Source organism: Prionailurus bengalensis, chromosome B4 (genome assembly GCF_016509475.1).
Source record: "Prionailurus bengalensis isolate Pbe53 chromosome B4, Fcat_Pben_1.1_paternal_pri, whole genome shotgun sequence".
Classification (NCBI taxonomy): Eukaryota; Metazoa; Chordata; class Mammalia; order Carnivora; family Felidae; genus Prionailurus; species Prionailurus bengalensis.
Genome location: NC_057358.1, coordinates 36,777,763 through 36,801,908, shown reverse-complemented (window position 1 = coordinate 36,801,908; position 24,146 = coordinate 36,777,763). Strand labels below are relative to the sequence as shown.

The following is a 24,146-nucleotide window of genomic DNA, read 5'->3' as shown; positions in this document are numbered from 1 at the left end:
CAGCAGTTTTGTTCCTGAGAGATTGGTTGGTAGCAGCCTGACCTACTGAAGCCAAGGATACAGCCTTGCCACCCCAGACCTGTATCCTCTGAGTTCATGGTTGGAGTGATACAGCCCTGCTGATCTCTGAATAGCTTTTGGTGTTATTCCTCCCTTTTCTTGAGGATAATGGGGACTGGCAGCCAGAGAACTCTATTGTTTTATCCTGTAGAATCCCAGAAGTCTGACAAGATACCTTTACTTTGTTGATTCTATCCCCTTTATTCCCAGCTGGTAGTGTTTCTTCTGGTATAATCTCACTTCTTTCCTAGATACTTCTGAGATGGCTAAGTCCATGAATCACACTATGGGGAGAAAGAATTTTTTCTCTTATTTCAAGGTCCTTCTAGCTGGACTAAGAATCAAATTGATATGAGACAGATTAACAAGAGAAATCAAATTTAATTGCGTACATACAGGGAATCCACACAGACAGGAAATTCCAAAGACATTCAGGCAACATGATGCTTATATGAGCTAAAAAAGAGGTATCTGAGGATATAAAGGGGAGAAAAGACTACTAGCAGGAAGGTGAAAGATGTTTGGAAAACCAAGGTTACTCTAATATGTAGATAAGTTTCTTAGGTAAAGAGAAATCTCTGTTAATAACTCTCTTCCTGGTACAAAGAGGCAGTTGAGGGGGAGGTAAAATGCTTTTTTTCTGAATCTGCTGGGTTTTGTTTTTAATTCAAAATAATGTTCATGCTAAAGTGGCCCATCCTAGGGCAGCCTGTCCTTGGACTCTACAGCACCTATGATCTCTTTATCAAATGATTTTTCTAGCCACACCCTTAGTGTGCTCTCCAGAATATACCTTTTCTTATTTCTAATATGGATAGTAATTGGGTTCTGCACCCAATTCCAACTTGTGGGAAGGAGGTGGGTTTCCCCACATCATCAAGGAGTAATTCTCCAGATACCAGCTGTATATCTTACATTTCCACTCAGTGGACAGTATCTACCCAGAGATAGTATCAGATCCCATAGGTTATGGACTCAGTCCTACAAGACTCCTGTCACCCCCCTCTCTTCCCTACACCTTCATATGTCGGATGCAAGCCTATGTTATTATCTGTGCTTCTGGCCAACTGACTATAAATCAGAGGTTCCCATGCCCCTCTCTTTGGGATTGATTAACTTGCTAGAGTGGCTCACAGAACTCAGAGACACATTTTCCTAGATTACTGGTTTATTATAAAAGGATATCATTCAGGAACAGCCAGATGGAAGAGAGGCATTAGGCACAGTAAAAACATGGTAAAAGGACACAGAACTTCCATGCTCTCTCCAGGTACATCACTTTACTCATACCCTCCTTGTGTTCACCATCCCAGAAGCTCTCCAATCTCATTCTTTCGGGTTTTTGATGGAGGCTTCATTATGTAGGCAAGATTGATTAAATCATTGGCCATTGGTAATTGATTCAAACTCCAGCACCTCTCTCTTCCCAAGAGCTGGGGATTGGTGGGGAGACTGAAAGTTCCAAACCTCTATTCCTGTTTGGTTCCCCTGGTAACCAGCTCTCATCCTCAGGTGCTTTCCAAAAGTCACTTCATTAACATAATCTCAGTTGTGGTGGAAAGGGACTTGTTATGAATAACAAGACACCTATTTCACCTTTATGTCTCTGAAGTGATTTCAGGAACTGAAGACAGGAGACCAAACATTATGACGAAAGATGTTCCCATTGCTTTCATTGTTCAGGAAATGCCAAGGGTTTTGGGAACTGAGAACCAGGAACAGTGGACAAAGACTGAACATATTTGAGAAATATTTTTTGGTTCTCTGAATGACCAAATATAAATCATAATATCACAGATAGACTAAGAATTTTCCAAATCTTCACTTTGGTTCCTTTTTGTTGAATAATACCTTCTATTTATCTCTCTCTTCCTGCATTTTACTATAACTAGTAAGAAGAAATGAGACTGCACCTTTAACACTTTGCTTAGAAATATTCGACTTTATTACTTTATTTTTTTAATTTGAGAGAGAGAGAGAGAAGGAGAGAGAGAGAGCTGGAAGAGGGGAGGAGACAGAATCTGAAGCAGGCTCCAGGCTCTGAGCTGTCAACACAGTGCTGGATACAGGGCTTGAACTTGCGAACTTTTGAGCAGTGAGATCATGACCTGAGCTGAAATCAGAGGCTTAACTGACTGAGCCACCCAGGCGCCCCATCAACTTTATTACTTTTAAATTATTTCCACAAAATACTAGAACACAATTTGGCCAATTTCTTTGCTGTCTTATAAGGGTCAGTTTTCTTCCAGTTTTCAGTAACATGCTCCTCATTTCTGCCCCAGATCTCATCAGAATCACCTTTAACATCCATTTTTGTACCAACAGCCTCTCTTCAAGGCAATCTAGGCTTTTTTCTTTCTTTTTTTTTTTTAACATTTATTTATTTTTGAGACAGAGAGAGAGCATGAACGGGGGAGGGTCAGAGAGAGAGGGAGACACAGAATCTGAAACAGGCTCCAGGCTCTGAGCTGTCAGCCCAAAGCCCGACGTGGGGCTCGAACTCACCGACCGCGAGATCATGACCTGAGCCGAAGTCGGACGCTCAACCGACTGAGCCACCCAGGTGCCCCTATCTAGGCTTTTTCTAACAAGCACCTCAAAATTCTTCTAGCCTCTATTCATAATCCAATTCCAAAGCCACTTCCACATTTTTTTTAGGTATCTGTTGCAGCAAAATCCCACTTCTCAGTATCAAAATCTGTACTAGTCTGGTAAAGATACCATAACAAAACATCAGGGACTGGGGGCTTAAACAACAAAAATTTATTTCTCACAGTTCTGGAGGCTGAATGTCTAACTAAGATCAAAATGTTAGCATGTTTGGTTGGCTTGCAGATGGCCATCTTCTGGTTGTGTCCTTGTGTGGCCTTTTCTCTGTGCATATGCCCCAAGTGTCTCTTCCTTTTCTTGCAAGGACATCAGTCCTATGGGATTAGGGTTCCCACTCTTACGACCTTATTTAACTGTAATTACCTCTTTTAAGGCCTCTCTCCAAATAAATTGAGGGTTAAGGGAAAGGGTGAGGAACTTTGAAAGAACACAATTCAGTCCAAACCAGTATACTTGAAGCACAAAAGATTTTTTTGTGTGTGGTAAATAAAATATAATACAACATAATAGTTACTATTTGAACCATTTTTGACTATACAGTTGTGTGGCATTAAATATATCCACATTGATTTGCAATCATCATGACTATCATTTCCAGGACTTCATTTTTCCCCAAACTGAAGTTTGGGAAGTACTCTAATTCCTAAACACTAACGTTATATTCTCCTTGCTCCAAACCCCTGTCAACCACCCTTTTACTTTCTGACTCTATGACTTCAAATATTCCAGGTTTATCGTATGGATGGAATCATATAATATACAGTCCTTTTGTGATTGGGTCATTTCACTTGGTATAATATCTCCAAGGTTCATCCATGTTGTAATGTGTCAGAATTTCATTCCTTTTTAAGGCTGAATAATACAAAAGTTTTTCATTTTGGTGAAGTCCAATTTTCGTATTTTTTTTCTTTTGTCACCTATAGGTTTGGTTTCACAGCTAAGAAACAATTGCCTAATCCAAGGTCACACAAACTTATACCTATGTTTTCTTTAAGAGTATTACAGTTTTTGCATGTATATTTAGGTCTGTGGTCCATTTTAAATTAATTTTGGTATATGTGAGGTAGGGGTCCTGTTTCATTCTTTTGCATGTGGATATACGATTGTTATAGCACCTTTTGTTGAAAAGATTATTTTTTCCCATCAAATTATCTTGAAGTTCTTGTTGAAAATCAATTGTCCATAAATGTATGGGTTATTTCTTAACATTCAATTCTATTTCACTGATATATATGTCTATCACTATTCTAGTACTATACTATCTAGATTATTGTAGTTTTGTAGTCAGTTTTGAAATCTTGAAGAATGACTAATTTTTTTATTAAAAAATTTTTTAATGTTTATTTTTGAAAGAGAGAGAGAGAGAGAGAGAGAGAGAGAGAGTGGGGGAGGGACAAAAAGAGAGGGGGAGACACAGGATCCAAAGCAGACTCCAGGCTGTCAGCACAGAGCCTGATGTGGGGCTCAAACCCACGAACTGCAAGATTGCAACTTGAGCTGAAGTCAGATGCTTAACTGACTGATCCACCCAGGCACCTCTGTTCTAATTATTATTTTTTAAGTGTTTTGGCTATCCTGACCCTTTACATTTCCATGTGAATTTTAGGATCAGCTTGTCAGTTTTGGGGGAAAAAAGGCAGCTGAGATTTTGATAGAATTGTATAGAATCTGCAGAAAAATAGGTGAATATTGCCAGTTAAATACTATTAAATCTTCTGCCACCATTTCTTGATGAACTATCTAGATTGATGATTTAACTTACTTATAAATCCTGTACCGTGTGTCTGCCTACCCTCTCAATATAGACTAACAATTCCTCGCTCCTCCATTGGTTACTTTTCCTACTTCTGACAATACGTTTTAACAACCAGAAAAGTTTTGTCAATAATAAACATAATCTCTTGAATGCTTTTATCTTCTACCTTTCCTTCCTATGTTCCACATCTTAAAGTTAAAATACCGTAAAAGGGTATTTTTACCTTTATATTGTCAACAACAGTATACTTTATAAACTATGCTTTAACTATGTCAAGTTATTTATAATTTATTAATATGTTGGGTCTAAAAGTTGAACACCAGAAACCAGCATTTTCTAAGCTTTCTATCACAGTCATTCAGTTGAATTCTCTTTTCTTCAGATTTCTCTCCCAGTAGCCTAAGCTTTTGGGACTTCCCTGAATTAGATCTTCCCTGTCCTCCTGAATTAGATCTAGTGACCCCTAAATGTATTGTCAAATACGCTGTTTTCTACCTCATTTTGCCTGAGCACATCTTCAAGAAACTCTTTTTTAAAAAAGGTTATGTGGGAGTATAGGGGTGCCTGGGTGGCTCAGTTGGTTAAGTGTCTGGCTCTTGGTTTCAGCTCAGGTTGTAATCTCAGGTTGTTATCTAATGGTTCATGGGTTTGAGCCCCATGTCAGGTTCTGTGCTGGCAGCATGGAGCCTGCTTGGGATTCTCTCTCTTCCTCTCTCTGCCTCGCCCCTGCTTGTGCTCTTTTTCTTTCTCAAAATAAATAAATAAATAAATAAATAAATAAATAAATAAATAAATAAATAAATAAACAAACATTAAAAAAAAGGGGGTATGTGGGAGTTTAACTTTAGGAGTCCCTGCTTATCTGAAAGTGTTTTCATTCTGCTCTTTTACTTAATGATGATTCAGGTAGGAATGGGACTTTTTTGAAAATTAAATTTTTTTCTTAGGTTTTGAGGTCAAGAAATATTTCCCTCAGAAACTTGAAAGTCCAGGGGCTCCTGGGTGGCTCAGTCGGTTAAGCGTCTGATTTCAACTCAGGTCATGATCTCACAGTCTGTGAGTTCAAGCCCCATGTCGGGCTCTGTGCTGACAGCTCAGAGCCTGGAGCCTGTTTCAGATTCTGTGTCTCCCTCTCTCTCTGACCCTCCCCCGTTCATGTTCTGTCTCTCTCTGTCTCAAAAATAAACGTTAAAAAAAAAAAAAAGAAACTTGAAAGTCTGTTTTCTTTCATTTAGTGTTGATGATAAGAATTCTAATGTAAGATTGATTCTTGTTCTTTTATGGGTCACTTATTTTTTTCTCTTTGGAAATTTAGGATCTGGATCTTCTCTTTGTCTTTGCATTTGTAATATTTACAAGGTTGTTTTTTATTTGTTTTTGCTCTGTACTAGTAGACACGTTAAGCTCTGGCAGATTTTCTTCCAGGATTTTTGAGTAATTTTCCATCTTCTATTTACTTTGTTTTCCTCTTTTTTTATAATATTAGTCCTTTTGTATTCTTACTCTTATATTTTCTCTTGCAATTTCCATCTCTTTGCATATTTTTTCTATTTAAAAAAATTTCATTGGCTTAATCTTTTAACACTTCAAGTGAATTTATAATTTTGGCAATTTCTTCTTTCTAATTTTAAGACTTACTTTTTATTCTTGGATTGTTACTTCATCTGGGTATACTGGTATACTATTCTTGTTTCCTAGGTGTAATAAGTCTAGGAGCATCCCAGTTATTATTTTTAAAGTTCTCTGAAGTTTCTCTATTTCTTCTATGGCCATTCTCTGTTTATCTTTCTCCCCTTCCCCCGCCCCCTAAATTGGAGACTTCTTTTGAGTATCTAATTATCTAATCCTTGGTTGTCTGTTCATGTTTAAGATGAGGTAATTGGAATGCTGATTAGGAATCTTGTGAACTTGGGAAGGTCTTGCCAACTTGCACAACTTCACTCAAGGGTGAGTGGGCAGAAAACTAGCTATTGTGCCAGAATGAAGACTGCTGTAGTCATTAAATGTTCAAATAGCTGCCCAACTCCTCCCCAGAGATTATGAGAACTCTTGATTTTTAGCCTGGGATAAATGCCTGGTTATGGTATCTGAGATAAGGGAGGGCTCTTCTGTTCTATGCAGAGATCTTTATTTAATCTCCCTGTTGGCTACAGCACCATCTGAACCTATTCTACATTATGGTTTCTTTCATTTTGTTTAGTCAGACTGCACTCACTTGGTATGTAAAATTAAAAAATTTTGGTGGTCTCATTCTCATTTTCTATTATGTATGAGTTTGTATCATTTTTAAATTCCTTTATTAGCATTTTAATGGGGTCTCAGGAAGAAGAGGTAATGAATGCATGTGCTTAGTTAGCTAGCTTATATGTATTTTTAAGTACAGTTGACAAGCAATGTTACATTAGTTTGCAAATATGGAACACTTCATAAATTTATATGTCATCCTTGCACAGGGGACAGGCTAAACTTCTAACATTCCAATTTTAGTATATGTGCTGCCAAAGGGAATACTCACCCAAGCTTTAATAAAAAAAATACTAAATGTAAGTTAAAAAAATACTAAATGTAAGTTTAAAAAAAGACAAGTGGAGCAGAGTAGGACATAAGAAAAAACAACTAGTGGAATGGCAAAAAACCAAACAACTCCCTCCCAAAACACAGAAAAACATACTACCACAATTCTGAGTCTGTGATATTGATAGTATCCTGTGTATGTATAATTTAGGGCTTAGCACAGAAACGCTTCAGATCCACACATTTAGTGACATGTTGGATCTCAGACATCTAGTTCACACCCCATTTTACAGTTAAGAAAAGCAGAACTCAGAAGTGAAGTGATTTTCCCAAGGTCACACAAATAGAGAGTGGCAGAAGGGACACTAGGATGTGACTCCTACTTTCCTTTTACCTCATCACACTTCTGGGGAGTAACAGGATGAGCAGATCAGCAGTTAGATGAGGAAGATTTTGAAAAATAATCGACATAGCATGGATTTTTTTGGGGGGTAAAAAGCCATATGTCTAAAAAAAAAGAAGTATTTTCGGATGCTTACTTGGCAGCTATACAATCTTCTCTGGCAGCACAGTCTGACAGTTGGTAGGCATATGTGGAATGTACTGAAGGGGGCGACTGTACAGCAGGACGGGGAACTGCAATAATCCAAGTGCTTGGTGATCTGGGAGGAAACAGAGTCTGGGCAGCATGAAACAGAATTTGGTGAATGAATGAATGTGAATACTGAGGGAGGGAGGGGAAAATGTTAGTGGGATTATGAAGGAGTGTGGATTGGTTAATTGTAGAGAATAAGTAGGGGCAAATGAGGACTCAACTTCTTTTAATGTCATTTTAAATTATTCAATGCAACCTAAAAGGCTGGGAACAAATATAATTTACATCACTCCTTCTTTCTGGTTCAGGGACAGTTTACCTAAATTCTTAAATTAATGGATGCAGTTGCCCTCTTTGCATAGCTCCAACAAAAGAAAATCTACGAGACAGCACAAGAAAACTGGGTTTCCTGAATAAGGTACCATTTGCCTGGCCGACTCGCCTAGCTGCTGTGAAGACTAAGTGAGACAACGTAGCACCGCATTTGGCACATCGCAGGAACTGAAAGTGGACCTCAAATTCCGCCCACGTTCTCCTCTCCCGCTGCGCTCAAAAACCACGTACACTGGCGTGGGTCTTCCGCGACGCCTAAGTTCTTTCCTTAAGGTCCAGTGGACAGCCCCACGGCCACATTCGCAAAAGCTAAGGGTGAGGGCGAAAAAAAATCCAATTTCCCTCCGACAAATAGTTCCCACCGCGGCCGCGGGAGCACAGCCCGGAATGTACAATTCTAGACCAACTTTCAACAGCAGTGACTGTCCTGGGGCTTGTGTAACGGGCCCCGCCAAGGAGGGGGTTGGGCGACTCTAAGGTTTGGGAAAGCGACGATTCCGCTCTTCGGGCCTGGCCGGTCCACTTCCTACGGCAAGCAGAAGGAGACAAACGGCGCCTTGCCTCGCTCCCACCTACAGCCTCTTCCCGTAGCCGGCTCCCGCTCTCCCTTCCCGTGGCCGCAGGGGCTGCGCGTGGGGGGTGTGTACGCCCCGCACCCGTTGCCCTGCTTGGGGCGCACAGCCGCCGCCGGAACCCTGAATCACCCCACTCTCAGCCCCTGACCCGTTTTCCTCTGGAAATCGCCGGAGGCCTGCGGGCTGCCAAGTCGCGCTCCCAGGAGAGTGCAGGAAAGCTAGGTGGCCCGGCCACGAGGAGGCGGAGCTCGCAGTGTCTCGCGGTCCGGGCCCGGGCCCGGGGGCGGGGCTAGGTGTCTCGCGCAGGGGGCGGGGCGTAGTGACGTAGGCGGGCGCTGGGGCCGTACTGTGGCTGTGGCGGCGGCGGCGGTAGTGGTGGCGGCGGTGGCGGCGGCGCCCGGGAGGCAGCAGCAGCAACAGCAGCAGCCCTGAGGAGGGTGAGACGGCCGCCGTGGCGGCAGCTCGGAAGTCGGGCGGGACCGAGAGCTTCCCGACTGCCGCTGGCGCTGAGGTTTTTTGCCTTTTCTTAGCCTGCTTCCTCACGGCCCTGGCTAGGGCTGGGCAGCGCGCCCCCGGGGAGGGGCGGAGCTGTAGGTGAGGCTACAAGACCCCCTCCCCCTCCTCTGCCTACCGGGGGAGGGGGGATGGGAAAGTCCGGGGAGGGGTGGACCCCACCCCAGCCCACCCCAGCCTACCCGCGGGTTCCACCCCACAGAACTCCAGGATTGGGCGGGAGCTGAAGCGGTAGATGAGGGGAACCCGAGGTGGGAGGTGGGAGATAGGGGTTCTGGGTGCTTGGAGAACGGAGGGTTTCTGAGACGTGATGTTGAGGGCGAGGTAGTGGCGAGATGGAGAAATTGGGGAGCCATGAGGAGGTTGGGGTGCGGTCAGGGTGGATCTGTGTGGTTAGGCGACTGATGTAAAATATTGAAAGAGGTGAGGATTTTTTTTCCCCTTCTGTTAAATGGTAAGATAGGAGATGAAGGGTTGTATTGCAAAAGGAAGAAGAGCTGTGAACGTTGCCTTTGAGGCAGTTGGAGAAGCTATTGCTAGGTCTCACATTTCTACTTTAGGGTTATTATGGTTATTATTTTTCTTCTTCCTGGCGGGGTGGGTCGGAAGGGCAGAGAATCCCTCTGCTTTTGGAGCAGGTGGGTAATTGGTGAGGGTGGCTGGGTTTAAAGTTTTACACCCTTCAAGAAGAGTGAGGTCTTGGATTAAGACAACTTCATTCTGGCAGCAACATTAGGGAATAGGTCTCATTACACCTAGTTCCTTAAAGGTGTTACCTTCCAGTCTTTTTTCTGTGCCTAAAAGATCACTTTATACCACCTTATTTGCAAGCTTTATCCTGGCCTCTTAAGAGAAGGCCTGAAAATCAGGTGGTTGCTTTGGAAGACACGTTTCTGAGTAATGGTTGCAGGTGGTTGTGGTTGACTGCTTTGGATGGATAATTTGAACAGTTCTTTTGGAGCTAATTATATGAAAAATACTTACATGTTTTAAAGCACAGCTGTCTTTTACAACTTGTTTTTCAATAGACTTTGACATTTGGGCATTTTGTGTTCAGCACAATTATTCGTGCTTATTTTTATTTCTCAATTGCAGATGCTATTAGACACTTTAAAAATGAACTGAAATAGTTTTTTTTTCTAGGTCCCTCAATTTCTGAGAAATGTTCTTGGAGTCAAGTGCTTTTAAGATGCTCTTTAATAACATTTTGGGGGCATGTGTCTCACTTCATGGAGAGATGTTACTAAGAGTAAACAGTATTCAATGTTCTTCACATCAGTGTTTCACAACTTTATACATTAAATCAGAATCTCTTCTCAATTCCTGCTCCCTATTAGATTACAGTATTCACTGACCTTACCTATCAGTGTCATTTAAACTGTTTCTTGCTCAGAAAATAGGTCCTGTGATATACATGTATTATGTAATGGGTGGAAGTAGGCATGATTCTCAATAATTCATTTATGGAGGAAGAGCAGCCGTCATGAAATGGAATTTAAGCAGTGACTTTCCCAAGGCTTACTCAATTTATTTGGGAACATAGCCAGAGAAGTGCTTTCCTGTTACCCAAGAGAGAAATATACAGATTTGAGTGTCAGTAGTTGTAGATCATTGTCTTTTTTAACATGCCTAATTAATGAGCAGACTATTATCTTCTAGAAAATAGTTCTGCTTGAAGAAACTTACAGGCAACAGATGATATAATAGCTATTAAGTGAGAAAGAGTGTGTCAGGTTTGTAATTCTAAAGAAAAGATTCAATTAAATGTATTCAGACAGGTCAAATTATAAGTTGGTAAATGAATACTTTTGGATTACTTAGAAGCAAAAATTAAAATTCACATATCTAGTTTTGCCTTTTAAATTATACTTTGGTTTAATTGGGTATGCATGAGGACAAATGTGAACTAAAATGTCAGGTGAAACTGTATATATTGCTAACATGACATTTACATTGTTGACAGTGGGATGCAATTCTTTGTAGGAATGCAGTCATGGGATTTGGGGGAAAGTATAAGGTAGAAGTGATCTATTTCTCTTTAGAGTTTTTTTTATGCCAGAAAAAACACTACCTATTATTTTTCAAGAAAAGTCACTTGCTAGTCATTACTGTGATGTTCTTGTTGAATCTACTGAAGTCTCCCTTGCCCCCTTTTTTACTAAAGTCAGGTAGGTATGTCTGTGTTAATTCAACATTAATACTGGGAGCAGGATAAAAGTGAAGGTTCTGTAGCAACAGCTGCTCTTTTTCTACTCTCAGTTAATGCTTTTATAAGGAGTAAAAGAGCTGTTAAATGTGCATTTTCACATACTGTATCAAACACCTTGATGGAGGAAGACCAGAGAATGAAGTATTTTGGTTAACCAAATCCGTACATTGATTATCAGTTTTCAAACAAATATAATGTAATAAACAGCATCAAGGTTATATAGAATATAACTTATTTCTCTAAGTCTTCAACATCCGAGCCTTGGGACACTGACTCATTCAATGGTTATTTACCGAGTATGCTTCTGGGTACTTTTTTTAGCCATTGAGGATACAGTAGTGAACAAAGCTATCAAAAATCCCTGCCTTCATGGAACTTACCTTCCAGATACCTTTTGGGGAAATGAAGAGAAACCTGGCAAAGAAGATTGATAAGAGGTTATTGGGTTAGGAAAACCAGGAGAGTGTGATTTACTAGAAGTGAAAGAAAATAAGTTTTCAAGGAGGAGGGCATGATCAAGCGTGTCATTGTTTAAAGATGTGTCAGAGTGTTGGGTAAGGGAGGATTTTGCATGATTATTGTGTCTAATAGAAATATGACTAAATGCTTTTTAGTATGAGGTGACACAGATGTAAGAATTTGTCAGTTTTTAACTTACCTAGATTGATTTTTTTAAAAACATATATTTCACTATTTTTTTCAGAACAAAATAGGCAGTCTATGAATGTATAATACTAAGGACAGATATGATCTTTTATTAACTTTGTTTTTTAAATATATTAACTATTATACTCATTAAAAAAATAGGTAATACACTTATCAAATCATAAGATATAGGTAGAAAAGAGTAAGACTCCTGTCCCATCACGTTGTTCCTGAAGGCAATCACCGTTTCTAATTTCTTGTTTTTCCTAACCAGTGAAATTTTGTGCAGTAATATGGTTTAGCTATTTTATTTTATTTTATTTTATTTTATTTTATTTTATTTTATTTTATTTTATTTTATTTTATTTTATTTTATTTTATTTTTTTAATGTTTATTTATTTTTGAGGGACAGAGAGAGAAAAAGAGAGAGAGCAGGGGAGAGGCAGAGAGAGAGAGGGAGACACAGAATCCAAAGCAGGCTCCAGGCTCTGAGCTGTCAGCACAGAGCCTGATGCAGGGCTTATGAACCACAAGATCTGACCCGAGCCAAACTTGGACCCTTAGCCAACTGAGCCACCTGGGCGCCCTGGTGTAACTATTTAAAAAAAATTTTTTTTAACATTTGTTTATTATTGAGAGACAGACACAGAGCGTGAGCAGGGGAGGGGTAGAAAGAGGGGGAGACATAGAATTTGAAGTAGGCTCCAGGCTCTGAGCTGTCAGCACAGAGCCTGACGCAGGGCCCAAACTCACAAACTGCAAGATCATGACCTGAGCCGAAGTCGGTCCCTTAACCGACTGAGCCACCCAGGCGCCCCATCTGGTGTAACTATTTTAAAATCGCATGAATAGAACAAATATTTTATCTTCTAGGTTTTTTTTTTCCACCTTAGTATTTTCATAATTTAAGTCTAGCTACTGCATACCTTTTGTTTTTATTTTCTAACAGCTTTGTTGAGAAATAATTCACACACCATACAGTTTACTCATTTAAAGTGTATAATTCAGTTTTCTGGTGTGTGTAACTACCACTACAATCAATTTTAGAACATTTTCTTCATCCTCCAAATAAGCCCCAAACCCATTAGCAGTCACTTCCCTGACTTTTGATTTTTAAGTATTGTTTTGTACATCATGGGGGGAAAATGTTTGTGAAATACTTGATTACCAACTAAATGGCAATTAAGCCACTTAGTGTGTATTTTTAAATATTCTGTGCATAAGTTTGTGTAAAAGTCAACTTAGCATTTTATTTGGTTGAGTACATACTTGTGAAATGTGATTAAGTGTCTTGTTTTCATTATTCCTTCATTTATTACTCCTAAAGCTTTTGATAAAGTGCTTGGATTATAGTAAGTACTCCATAAAAATCAGCTGCCCTGATGGTGATGATAGGGTGTGGTGATGGTGGTAATGATGCCTGATTTGTGGAATTCCTTTAGGATATTATGGAACCTCAGGGAGTTCTCAGGAGTCTGGAAAACGAGACCTTTTTTTCTAGGAGGAAGGAAGTGAATCCTGAAACCTTTAGGCCAGCATTGTCCAATAGAACTTTCTGTGATGATAGTCATGTTCTATATACCATTCGATACAGTAGCTACTAGTGCCATGTGCCACTGAACACTTTAAATGTGGTTAGTGTAATTGTTGAGTAACAATATTATTAATTTTGTTAAAATTAATTTAAATAGCCACTGTGACTAGTGACTACTATATTTGGCAGCACACTGATACATTTATAGATTGATGAATCTAATACTGTACTCTGGCAGTATTTTAGAATACGTTATTTAAAAGATAGTTTTAGAAGCCTTGTTAAGGGATACAGTGATCACTGGGATAAGACGTGGATTTACGAGGTCACTTCAGACAACAATTCTGGTTTTCTAGAATTGACATGGTCCCTAAACTGATGAATAAAGGATTTGTAGTAGTTATAAGATATCTAGACTTCAGCTAGATCTTTTCATGCTGCCTTTGTGGAAAATATGAGTTATTTTATGACAGGGACTGTCATGTGTTTTCTACTGAGCAAATAGTAGGTACTTGCTAAATATTTGATGAATGAATAGATGAGACTACAATTAAGTGAATTCCCAACTGGCTGTGAATGGCTATACCCAGAGAATAGAGTGTTGATGGGTTTGAGGAACTGCTGTTAGATCCATGTATATATTGAAATAACCCAGGGGTGGTGGTATAAAAAGGTAGTGGCAGTGTGAACTAGGTGCTAACATCTCCTCACTGAGTGTGGAGGATGTCCAGGTGGTCATTAGCTGATAGTGAAAAGGCAGAGGTAGAAGTCTGTGTTGCTGAAAAACATGAAAGTCATGCTTTTACAAAGATTTTACATGGGGGTTCAAGATTTTATATGGTCTGGAGGTGGCATTAAGAAAGAGGGGTGCCAGTCTCATTTCCCAATATTGGGTGTGGAGTGTGAGAGACTTGATAACCTACGTTTGAAAGGGCTGCTTTGAAAGGTGTCCTGGGAAAGCCAGTTAAGTGAGAGAGGTAGTGAGAACTTTCAGAAGACTTTCTTCATGATGGAATGAATTTCCTTGAGTATCCACTGGCTTCTTATCATCACTTAAACTTTATTATTTATTACTTATTTTTTTTAATGTTTATTTTTGAGAGAGCACGAGCAGGGGAGGTGCAGGGAAAGAGGGGGACAGAGGATCAGAAGTGGGCTCCCCATTGACAACAGAGAGTCCACTGGGGGGCTTGAATTCACAAATTGTGAGATCATGACCTGAGCTGAAGTTGGATGCTTAACTGACTGAGCCACCCAGGCGCCCCTTGTTACTTATTCTTACTGTAATTAAAAAAAAAAAAGTTTATTTATTTTGAGAGAGAGAGAGAGAGAAAGAGAGAGTGCGCGCTTGCGCGCGCTTGCGCGCATGAGTAGGGGGAGGGGCAGAGAGAGAGGGAGGCACAGAATCGGAAGCAGGCTCCAGGCTCCGAGCTGTCAGCACAGAGCCCAACGCAGGACTCGAACTCACAGACCGAGAGATCATGACCTTAGCCGAAGTCGACGCTCAACTGACTGAGCCACCTAGGCGCCCCAGAACCTGTTTTTTAAAAATGTTTTATTTAGTTTTTGAGAGAGAGCATGAACCAGGGAGCGGCAGAGAGGAGGACAGAGGATCTGAAGCAGGCTCCATGCTGACAGGCTGACAACAGCACCCATCACTTAAACTTTAAAATGTCTCTTGTCTTAAAAAAAAAAAAAATAAACAAAATGTCTCTTGTCTTAACAAAAATCTCTTTTCTTCATACTTTCTCTTAGTTGTTCTCTGCTTTATAGCTACAGGTTTTTGAAAGACTTGTCTACATTTGCTATATGTCTCCATTTTTTCACCTGTGACTCTCTTCTCACCCTATTTCTGTATTGTTTCTGTCTCCACAATTTCATTAAAACTGTTTTGCTGGGTTACTAATGTGTTTAAAGCCATTGGCTATTTTTTATCCTCTTATTTAACCTGTTAGCTGTACTACTTGTCTATTGCTATGCAACAAATTACCCCCCAACTTAACTTAAAACAACAAACATTTATTGTTTCACAGTTTCTGTGGGTCAGGCATCTGGGTGTGGTGTGTCTGATTCAGGGTCACTCATAAGGCTGCAGTCATCTCAAAGCTCCACTGGGGGAGGGTCTGTTTCCAAGCTCAAGCATGTGGCTGTTGGCAGGCCTGAGGTCCTTGTTGGTTGTTTGCTGGAGAAATCAGTGTTTTTGCCATTTGGGCCTCTGCAGACGAGTACTTGCAACATGGCACCTTGCTTCTAGATTGAGAGCTCTGTGGAGAAGGATGGGAAATATTAGCTATAGTTTTTTGTAACGTAATCTCGGAAGTGCCATTCTGTCACTTGATCTATTCTGTTCATTAGATTGGAGTGTCTAAAGTCCAACATATGCACAGGGAGATTCCACAAAAGCATGAATACAAGGAGGCAGAGATCATTCAGAGCCATTTTCAAGATTGCCTACCACAGCAGCATTTGATACAGTTTATTTCCTCTTTATAACTCTCACTTTTGGCATCTTCATGCTTCTATATTTTTTTCTGGTTTTCTGGGCTTGCTTTCTGTCACCTTTGTTGAATTTTTCTCTATCCATTCATTAAGTGTTTGAATTTCTATGAGTGATCTCATCTTCTATTTCATTTTTCATCTATATGCTGAGTATTCATTTATCTGACTTTAGCTTTTATCTCTTTGCTGAGTGTAAGGACCATTGTTACTTAATATTTCCATTTGGATGCTCCTTAAACTCAGAACAGCCAAAACTAAATGTATTATTCCTGCCCTTCTCTGGTGTTCCTTAATTAATTAAGTGACACTATCAGTTGCTCAAGCTAGAAATGTGTGTAGTATTTTTGATTTTTCTCATTCCTCACCTTCTGTTTTACTATTCCTGCTGATTTTATAAAAGTCATTGCTGTCCAGTGATGGTGTAAATGTTTTTATGAGGTAGTGCATCCCTTGTTAGATTCCAAGCTTTGAATGAATGTTTGCTAGGTGATTTTTAAGGTTCCTTCCACAGTTTTGAGGCTGTGTTGGCAACTGGTGCAGAGTTTTGATTAAGAAACACATGATCAGAGGTGTGCTTTAGAGATGTAGCAACTCTTGAATGCATTAAAAAAAAAAGACTGTTATTTAGGTCAATTTTAGGTGCACATCCAAACTGAGTGGAAGGTACAGATTTCCCACAGACTGCCCCTCCCCCCCCCCCCCCCCACCATGCATAGCTTCCTTCATTATCAACATCTCCCACCAGAGTAGTACGTTTGTTAAAATTGATGAGCCTTGATCAACACATCATTATGGTTTGAAGTCCATATGAACTTTCACTTTTAGTGGTTCACCAAGAATAAAACTAATCCTATATTCCTTTTATTTTTCTTTATTATGGTGTGCTTTGTGACGAATGGACAGTAGTTTTCATCAGACAGTCCTTTATGTATATACATTTTCATTTTTCACTTATTGTTTTACTTTTGGTGTGAAAGCCCTTTGTGTGGAAATTAGGTAACTAATGGAAAAAGATTGTCTGAACTTTAGTTAAATATCTCTGAAATTGTGAAAATATTTCAAGAAATAAGTTTGGACCTTAAACATAATTTTATTATAGGAATATAGTTTATCAAGTAAAGGAATTAATTTCTCTTAGAAGTCCTTTTTTTAATTTTTAGAATTATGTTTATATATTTATTTTTGAGAGAGAGAGAGAGAGGAAGCTGGGGAGGGGCAGGGAGAGAGGGAGAGAAATCCAAGAAGGCTTGGTGCTGTCAGTGAGGAGACTGATGCAGGGCTCAAACTCATGAACTGTTCTAATTTATAGGAGCTGAAACCAAGAGTCAGATGCTTAACTGACTGATCCACCCAGATGCCCTTGAAGCCCTTCTTGAATGTAACACACATACAGAAAAGTATATAAAGCAAATGTGTAGCTTCACAAATGTATCAAATAAATACTTGAATAACCATCGTTTAGATCAAACACTAGCACCTTGCTAGCATTCCAGATACTTTCTTTGCCTCTTCCCAATCACAACCTATTCTTTCCGCCAGAAAGGTTACTGTTGCCTTGACTTTTATGGGAATCATTTCCTTGCTTTTCTTTATATAAACCTGTATTTAGTTTTGCCTGTTTCCAATTTTTTATACATGGAATCATATTGTATGTATTTTATGCTTGGCTGCTTTGACTTAAAATTTTGTTTGCGAGATTTAGATTTGCTGTATGGAGATGTAGTTTGTTTATTTTCATTGCTAAATAGTCTTCCATTGTATAAACACCACAATTCAAATATCAATGATGAATATTTAGGTTGTTTCCAGTTTTGGATCATTAAGAATTATGCTGTTATGGCCATTGTTTGGTGCAAGTTTTTTGGTGCATGTCTGTCTGTCTTTCTTTGAGAGGGTGCATGTGAGCGAGGGGTAGAGAGAGGATGGGGGTGGGGAGAGAAAGAGAGAATCCCATGAGGGGCAGAGAGAGAGAGAAGCAGGGCTCACCCAATGCAGGGCTGGAGCTCACCTGAATCGGGGCTCGAACTCATGAACTGTGAGATTATGACCTGAGTCAAAGTCAGATGCTTAACCGACCTAGCCACCCAGGTGCTCTTGGTGCATTATTTCTGATGACTACATAGCCAGGAGTGAAATTTCTGGGTCATAGAGTATGCATATGTACAATTTTAATAGATAATTGCCAAATAATCCTGTGTGGTTGTACAAACTTACATGCACCAAAACAATATTTGAGAGTCCTTTTGTTCTGTATCTTTGCCAGTACTTGATATTGTCAGTGTTATTGATTTTGGCTATTCTGGTGGATTTATGGTGGTATCTCATTGTTTTGATTTGCATTTCACTGATTACTAGTGAAGTTGAATAACTTTATGTCTTTTGGTCATGTGGAGACCTTTTGTGAAGTGCTTATTATTTATTTATTTATTTACATTAAATTTTTTTTAATGTTTATTTTTGAGAGAGAGGGAGGGAGAGAGAGCGAGCAAGCATGAGCAGGGGAAGGGCAGAGAGAGAGAGGGAGACACTGAAGCAGGCTCCAGTCTGACCTGTCAGCACAGAGCCAGATCCAGGGCTCTAACTCACAAACTGTGAGATATGACCTGAGCTGAAGTTGACACTTAACCGACTGAGCCACCCAGGCGCCCTGTGAAGTGCTTTTTAAAATACTTTGCTCAATTTTTCTGTTGGTCTTTTCTGTCCTAATTTATAGGAGTTATATATTTTGGATATGAGTCCTTTGTTGGTTTTTGTGTTGCAAATATTCCACTCTGTTCTTCTGCTTGCTATTTTGCTCTCTTAATAGTGTTTTTTGAAGAACAAGATTCTTGTTTTTGAAATTTTTAAAACATTTATTTTGAGAGAGAGAGAGAGTGTGTGTGTGTGTGCGTGCATGTGCATGGGGCAGGGGCAGAGAGAGAGAATACTAAGCAGGCTCTGGTTGTCAGTGCAGAGCGTGATTTGGGGTTCGATCCCATGAACCGTGAGACCATGACTTGAACTGAAAATCAAATCAGGCAGTCAACCAACTGAACCACCAAGGCACCCCTTGAATAAAATTTTTAATTTTAGTATACTCTAGCTAATATTTTTTTTATTATTAGTGCTTTTTATGTCTATATTAGGAATCTTTTCCTACCCTAAGGTCATGAAGTCATACCTTTCTTATATAGCACTGCCTATTAATATTATAGTCTGTCTATAGTTGATTTTTTTTGTGTATGTGTGTGGTTTTTTTTTTCCCCATATAGTTAGCTGATTTTCTCAGCACCATTTATTGACAGTTCTTTCCTTTTCAAAACTGCTCTGTAATAAATAAAGGCTCTTTATTCTGTTTTACTGGTTTCTCTATCTTGGTCCAGTGCCAAACTGGATCGTAAGTCTTAATATCTGTTGAAGTGCTTTCACGTTTTTTTTCCCTTCTTTTTTTTTTCTTTCCCAAGAAGGTTGTTGTCTTCTTTTTCTTTTTTTAAAGTAAGCCGTAGGCCCAACATGGGTCTTAAACTCATGACCCTGAGATCAAGAATTGTATGCTCTAGGGGCGCCTGGGTGGCATAGTCGGTTAAGTGACCGACTTCAGCTCAGGTCATGATCCCACGGTTTGTGGGTTTGAGCCCTGCATTGGGGTCTGTGCTGACCGCTTGCTTGGAGCCTGGAGCCTGCTTTAGATTCTGTGTCTCCTCCTCTCTCTGCCCTTCCCTGCTTGTGCTCTGTCTCACTCTGTCTCTCAAAAATAAATAAATGTAAAAAAAAAAAAAAATTACAAAAAAAATTGCATGCTCTACTGACTGAACTAGCCAGGCACCCCCGAGAATGTCTTCTTGACATTCAGTGTCATAATCAGTAATCAAGATAGTATGGTATCATCATAGGGATAGCTATATGTAAGAGTAGAAGAATAGGGAGTCCAGAAATGAACCCACACATTTATGGTTGGTTGATTTTCAATAAAGGTACCAAGGTAATTCAATGGAGGAAAGGATAGTCTTTTTAACAAAACGTACTACAATAATTGGATACCAATATGCAAAAAAAGTGAACCTCAGACCTTACCTCACAGGAGAAAATATTTGAGACCTTGGGTTAGGGAAGGATTTCTCAGATATAACACCAAAAGCATGACTCATAAAAGAAAAATATTGACAAATTAACCTTTATCAAAGTTAAAAAAAAGTTTTGCTTTTTTTTTTTTTAGATTTATTTATTTTGAGAGAGAGTGCATGTGTATGCACACATGAGCAGGGGAGGGGCAGAGAGAGGGAGAGAGAGAATCTCATGCAAGCTGCATGCTGATGTCATGGAAACTGATGCAGGGCTCAATCTCAGGAACAGTGAGATCATGACCTGGGCTGAGATCAAGAGTCTAGTGTTTGAGCCACCCAGACACCCCAATAAAACTATTTTTAAAAAATAATGTTTTGGTTATTCTTGGCCTGTTGTATTTCCATATAAATTTTAGAATCAGTTGTCAAGTTAAAAAGAAACATTGGTGTTCTGTTTGAAATTACATTGCATTGTGTAACGGTTAGCACTCTGGACTCTGAAATTACATTGCATTTGTAGCTTATTTTGGTTTTAACTTTTTTTTTTTGAGAGAGAGTGCGTAAGAGCACTAGCTGAGGAGAGGGGCAGATGAGAGAGAGAGACAGAGAGAGAGAGAGAGAGAGAGAGAGAGAGAGAGAGAGAGAAAATCTTAAGCAGGCTCCATGCTCGGTGTGGAGGCCAACTTTGGGCTCCATCTCATGATGCTGGGATCATGACCTGAGCCAAAATCAAGAGTCAGACGCTCAACCGACTGAACCACCCAGGCACCCCATTGATTAATTTGGGTAGAATTACTTCTTTGTAACGTGGAGTCTTTGAATCATTGAATGTGGCATTTTTATTTATTTATATTTTTCATTTCACATCTCAGTAATGTTTTATAGTTTTCTGTGTAGTACTACATATCTTTCATAGATTTAGTCTTAGGTTTCTGATGGTATTATTATAAGTGGGATTTTAAAATTTATTTTCTATTTGTTGTTGGTAGATGGAATAAAGTTGAGTTTGAATATTCAGTCTATTTTGCCAGGTTTTGACCAAATCTGATGATTTTTAATAATTTTATCTGTAGATTCTCTTGGCTTTCCCATGTATATAATCATGTCATTTGTGAATAATTACTGTTTTGTGTCTTTCCTGCAATTCTTATATTTTTTTTTCTTGTCTTACTTTTGGCTAGAATCTCTGGCATGTTGAATGGGTTGGTGATAGGAGAGATCCTTGTTATTTTCTCGTTTCAAAGGGAATTTTTTTTTAAGTTTTCACTATTAAGTATGATATTGTCAAGCATATACACATAAGGTAGGATAGGTCCTTACTGATTTGACTGGTATAATGAGCCCTTCAGATATAAGCAGTTGATGGAGAGGGGCCAAGATGGCGGAACAGCATGGAAGTTGTTTTTGCGTCTCTTGTCCCTGAAATGCAGCAAGATCAACACTAAACCATCTTGCACACCTGAAAACTGATTTGAGGATTAACACAACAATCTGTACAACCTGAACCATGGAACTTGGTAGATTTAAGTAGTTTATCACTTATGTGGGCAGTGGAAAGATGAATAAGCCAAAGGTGCCAGCTCCCTGTGACCCTTGTCCCACACATCAAAAAAGTCAACACCAGATCAAAAATATTGCCAATGACTACACTATGAGCTGTGAGACACCCTGTTGATGGAGGGGCCTGTTCTAATTTGACACAAAAGGGTTCTGCAATCTGTAGCTCTGTTCTGAGAGGGTAGGCTGAAAGTCACATGCCTCATCAGAATCCAGACAGTTATGAGAAACTGTTTCATGTCATCCTCCAAGGGAGATAGGGAAGTGATGGGAGATGGCCTGGTAGCAGCTCCTTATGGGCCTCCTATCCTTTCCTGATTTGGGGGATCACAGGGCGTTCTGCCAAGACTCTAATAAGCTCCAAATTGCCCGGTATGGAATAGCAGAACTGTTCCCCTACAGATACTTGTTGTTGGCTTTTGCACATATTCTTTGTTAGATTAAGAGTTTCCTTTTACTCCTATTGTAACAATAGAAGTATTTAATCATTAATACTAAAAATCTACCTGATGCATTTCCATATCTATTGAGACAGTAAGAAATTTTTTTAATGTATTAATGTGGTTTATTACATGATTTTGAAATAGAATTTTTACTGGGTAAAGAGTTTCTAAACGTTTGTTTTCCTTTATTAGCCTTCACTTATTTGGAAAAAAAACTGTTGATGAGACTTTCTTTGGCTGCTTGCCTTTTTTCCTCCCATAAGTATACATGTAATTTTGTCCTTGTACATATAGAATTTACTGTTGCTGACCTTTCCAAGGAAGAAAGACTAATATGAACTTATGATTAATCAATAAGAAGTTATTAGAGATAGAAGAGACTCACAGGATTTCTTATGAAACAAGAAATAGCTATGTTTTACATCTTTTTGAGTACATCCCTGCAGATATTTTAGGATACATCCATACAGATGTTACACAGGTGACTTTTCTATCTTTATGGCAATACTGATTTCACTTTCATTAGTGGCAGATAATTTTGAGTATTTCAAATAGTTCTGCTTTCCTTTTCTAAACTGCTGTCTTAAATTTGGGCTGGACTTTTGCTTGATGTTTTTCTCCCCTCAATAAGTTGAAAATAAGTACAGAAAGTTCTTGTAAGTAGAGAAAGTAGAGTTCTTGACTGTTTCACTCAATTTTTCTGGTGGCTTTTCTACTGGTCTGCTGTGGTTAATTTTATAGTATTGCCATGTTGCTGAGTCCATTTTGAAATAATTTGGTTATTCTTATGCTTAGGGCTTGGTATTTTTTAATTTTAATAGAGCAGCAATTTTTATCTGTTTTTCTGGTTAGTAAAAATAAGTTAACTGAAAACAGACTCTTAAATGCAGAGAACAAACTGGTGGTTGTCAGAGGGGAGGTGGGTGGAGGGATGGATGAAATAGATAATGGGGATTAACAGGTAAAAACTTCCCTTTATACAATAAGTAACTCATGGAGATGAAAGGTACAGCATAGGGAGTATAGGCAATAATATTGTAATAACATTTGGTAAGCACTGAGTAATGTATAGAATTGTTGAATCAATATGTTGTGCAGCTGAAACTCATATAACACTATATGTGTTAATATAATATTAAGTTAAAAATAAATTATATAATATTTATTAATAAATAATATAATATATAATATATATTAAATAAATAATTTACATATATTATGTATTAATGAGCAATATTATACATAACTTTTGTAACTATATATAATATATAACTATATATATAATTTATGTGTTATGTATAACTATATATAATATATAACTATATATAATAACTATTAATGAGCAATATTATATATATAATTATATATAATAAATACTAAATTATATAATATATATTAATATATAATATTAACAGTTAAAAAAATAAATTAATGGAAAATGGATATAAATTCTTTGGGTTTATAGTCACAGCTATATATGTATAATATAATTTTTGGTCACAACTATATATGTATAAATAGTTCTACATAGCAAGTATATGTGTGTATTTTTTATTAAAAAATTTTTCTTTAATGTTTATTCATTTTTGTGAGAGAGAGAGAGAGAGAGAGAACAGGGGAGGAGCAGAGAGAGAGGGAGACAGAATCAGAAGCAGGCTCCAGGCTCTGAGCTGTCAGCACAGAGCCCGACGTGGGGCTCGAACTCAAAAGCTGCGAGATCATGACCTGAGCTGAAGTCAGATGCTTAACCAACTGAGCCACCTAAGGTGCCCCTTATTATGTGTATTTTTTAAAGTATTGGTCAGGATTTCCTTGAAAAATTCAAAAGTGGATTGGTTCTTAACAAATTCATGTTAAAATTCTTTTGAATAGCATAACAAAAATATCTCCTTTACCAAATTTTTATTTTCATAGTTGTTCAAGAGTATGTGTCTATTTCCCTTTTTCTTTTTTCCCCTTTCTTCCCTCATTCAAAAGAAATTTATGTAAACTCCAATATACTTTATTCATGTACTATGATGTATATTGTGTTCTGTGTTAGCAATACAATGTTTGAAACATTTTCTGTGTCCTCAGAATGCTAGTGACTGGGAAGGAAGACAAGTAAACAGGCAATTTTAATGGAGTGTGATAAGTGTTAATGATATGGACAAGAACTGGAGTAGAAGGGAGTGGTGAAAGATGAGGCTGGAGATTGGGCTTGGATCATGAAGAGCTATGTAAATCATGTTAGAGTCTGGCATTTTACCTTGGGGCAAT

At 38.7% G+C, this 24,146-nt stretch overlaps 1 protein-coding gene and 1 non-coding gene across 15 annotated transcripts in view; one reads left to right on the top strand and one right to left on the bottom strand.

Annotated features, from left to right (window-relative positions):
* Positions 1–6,834: 6,834 nt before the first annotated feature.
* LOC122474130 lies at positions 6,835–6,937 on the bottom strand. Its single transcript, XR_006294821.1, has one exon. It is a non-coding gene; the product is annotated as a U6 spliceosomal RNA (small nuclear RNA).
* Positions 6,938–8,744: 1,807 nt separating this feature from the next.
* The window catches only part of ERC1 (ELKS/RAB6-interacting/CAST family member 1), a 518,359-nt gene continuing 502,957 nt past the window's right edge, over positions 8,745–24,146 (top strand). For 3 of the 14 annotated variants that reach the window (XM_043565010.1, XM_043565012.1, XM_043565002.1), the window contains exon 1: positions 8,771–8,954. The gene's annotated coding sequence lies outside the window, so the exon portion shown is untranslated. Of the gene's footprint in view, positions 9,038–24,146 lie in introns of all 14 variants that reach the window. The other 11 variants (XM_043565011.1, XM_043565015.1, XM_043565013.1 and 8 more) reach the window with 7 other exon arrangements.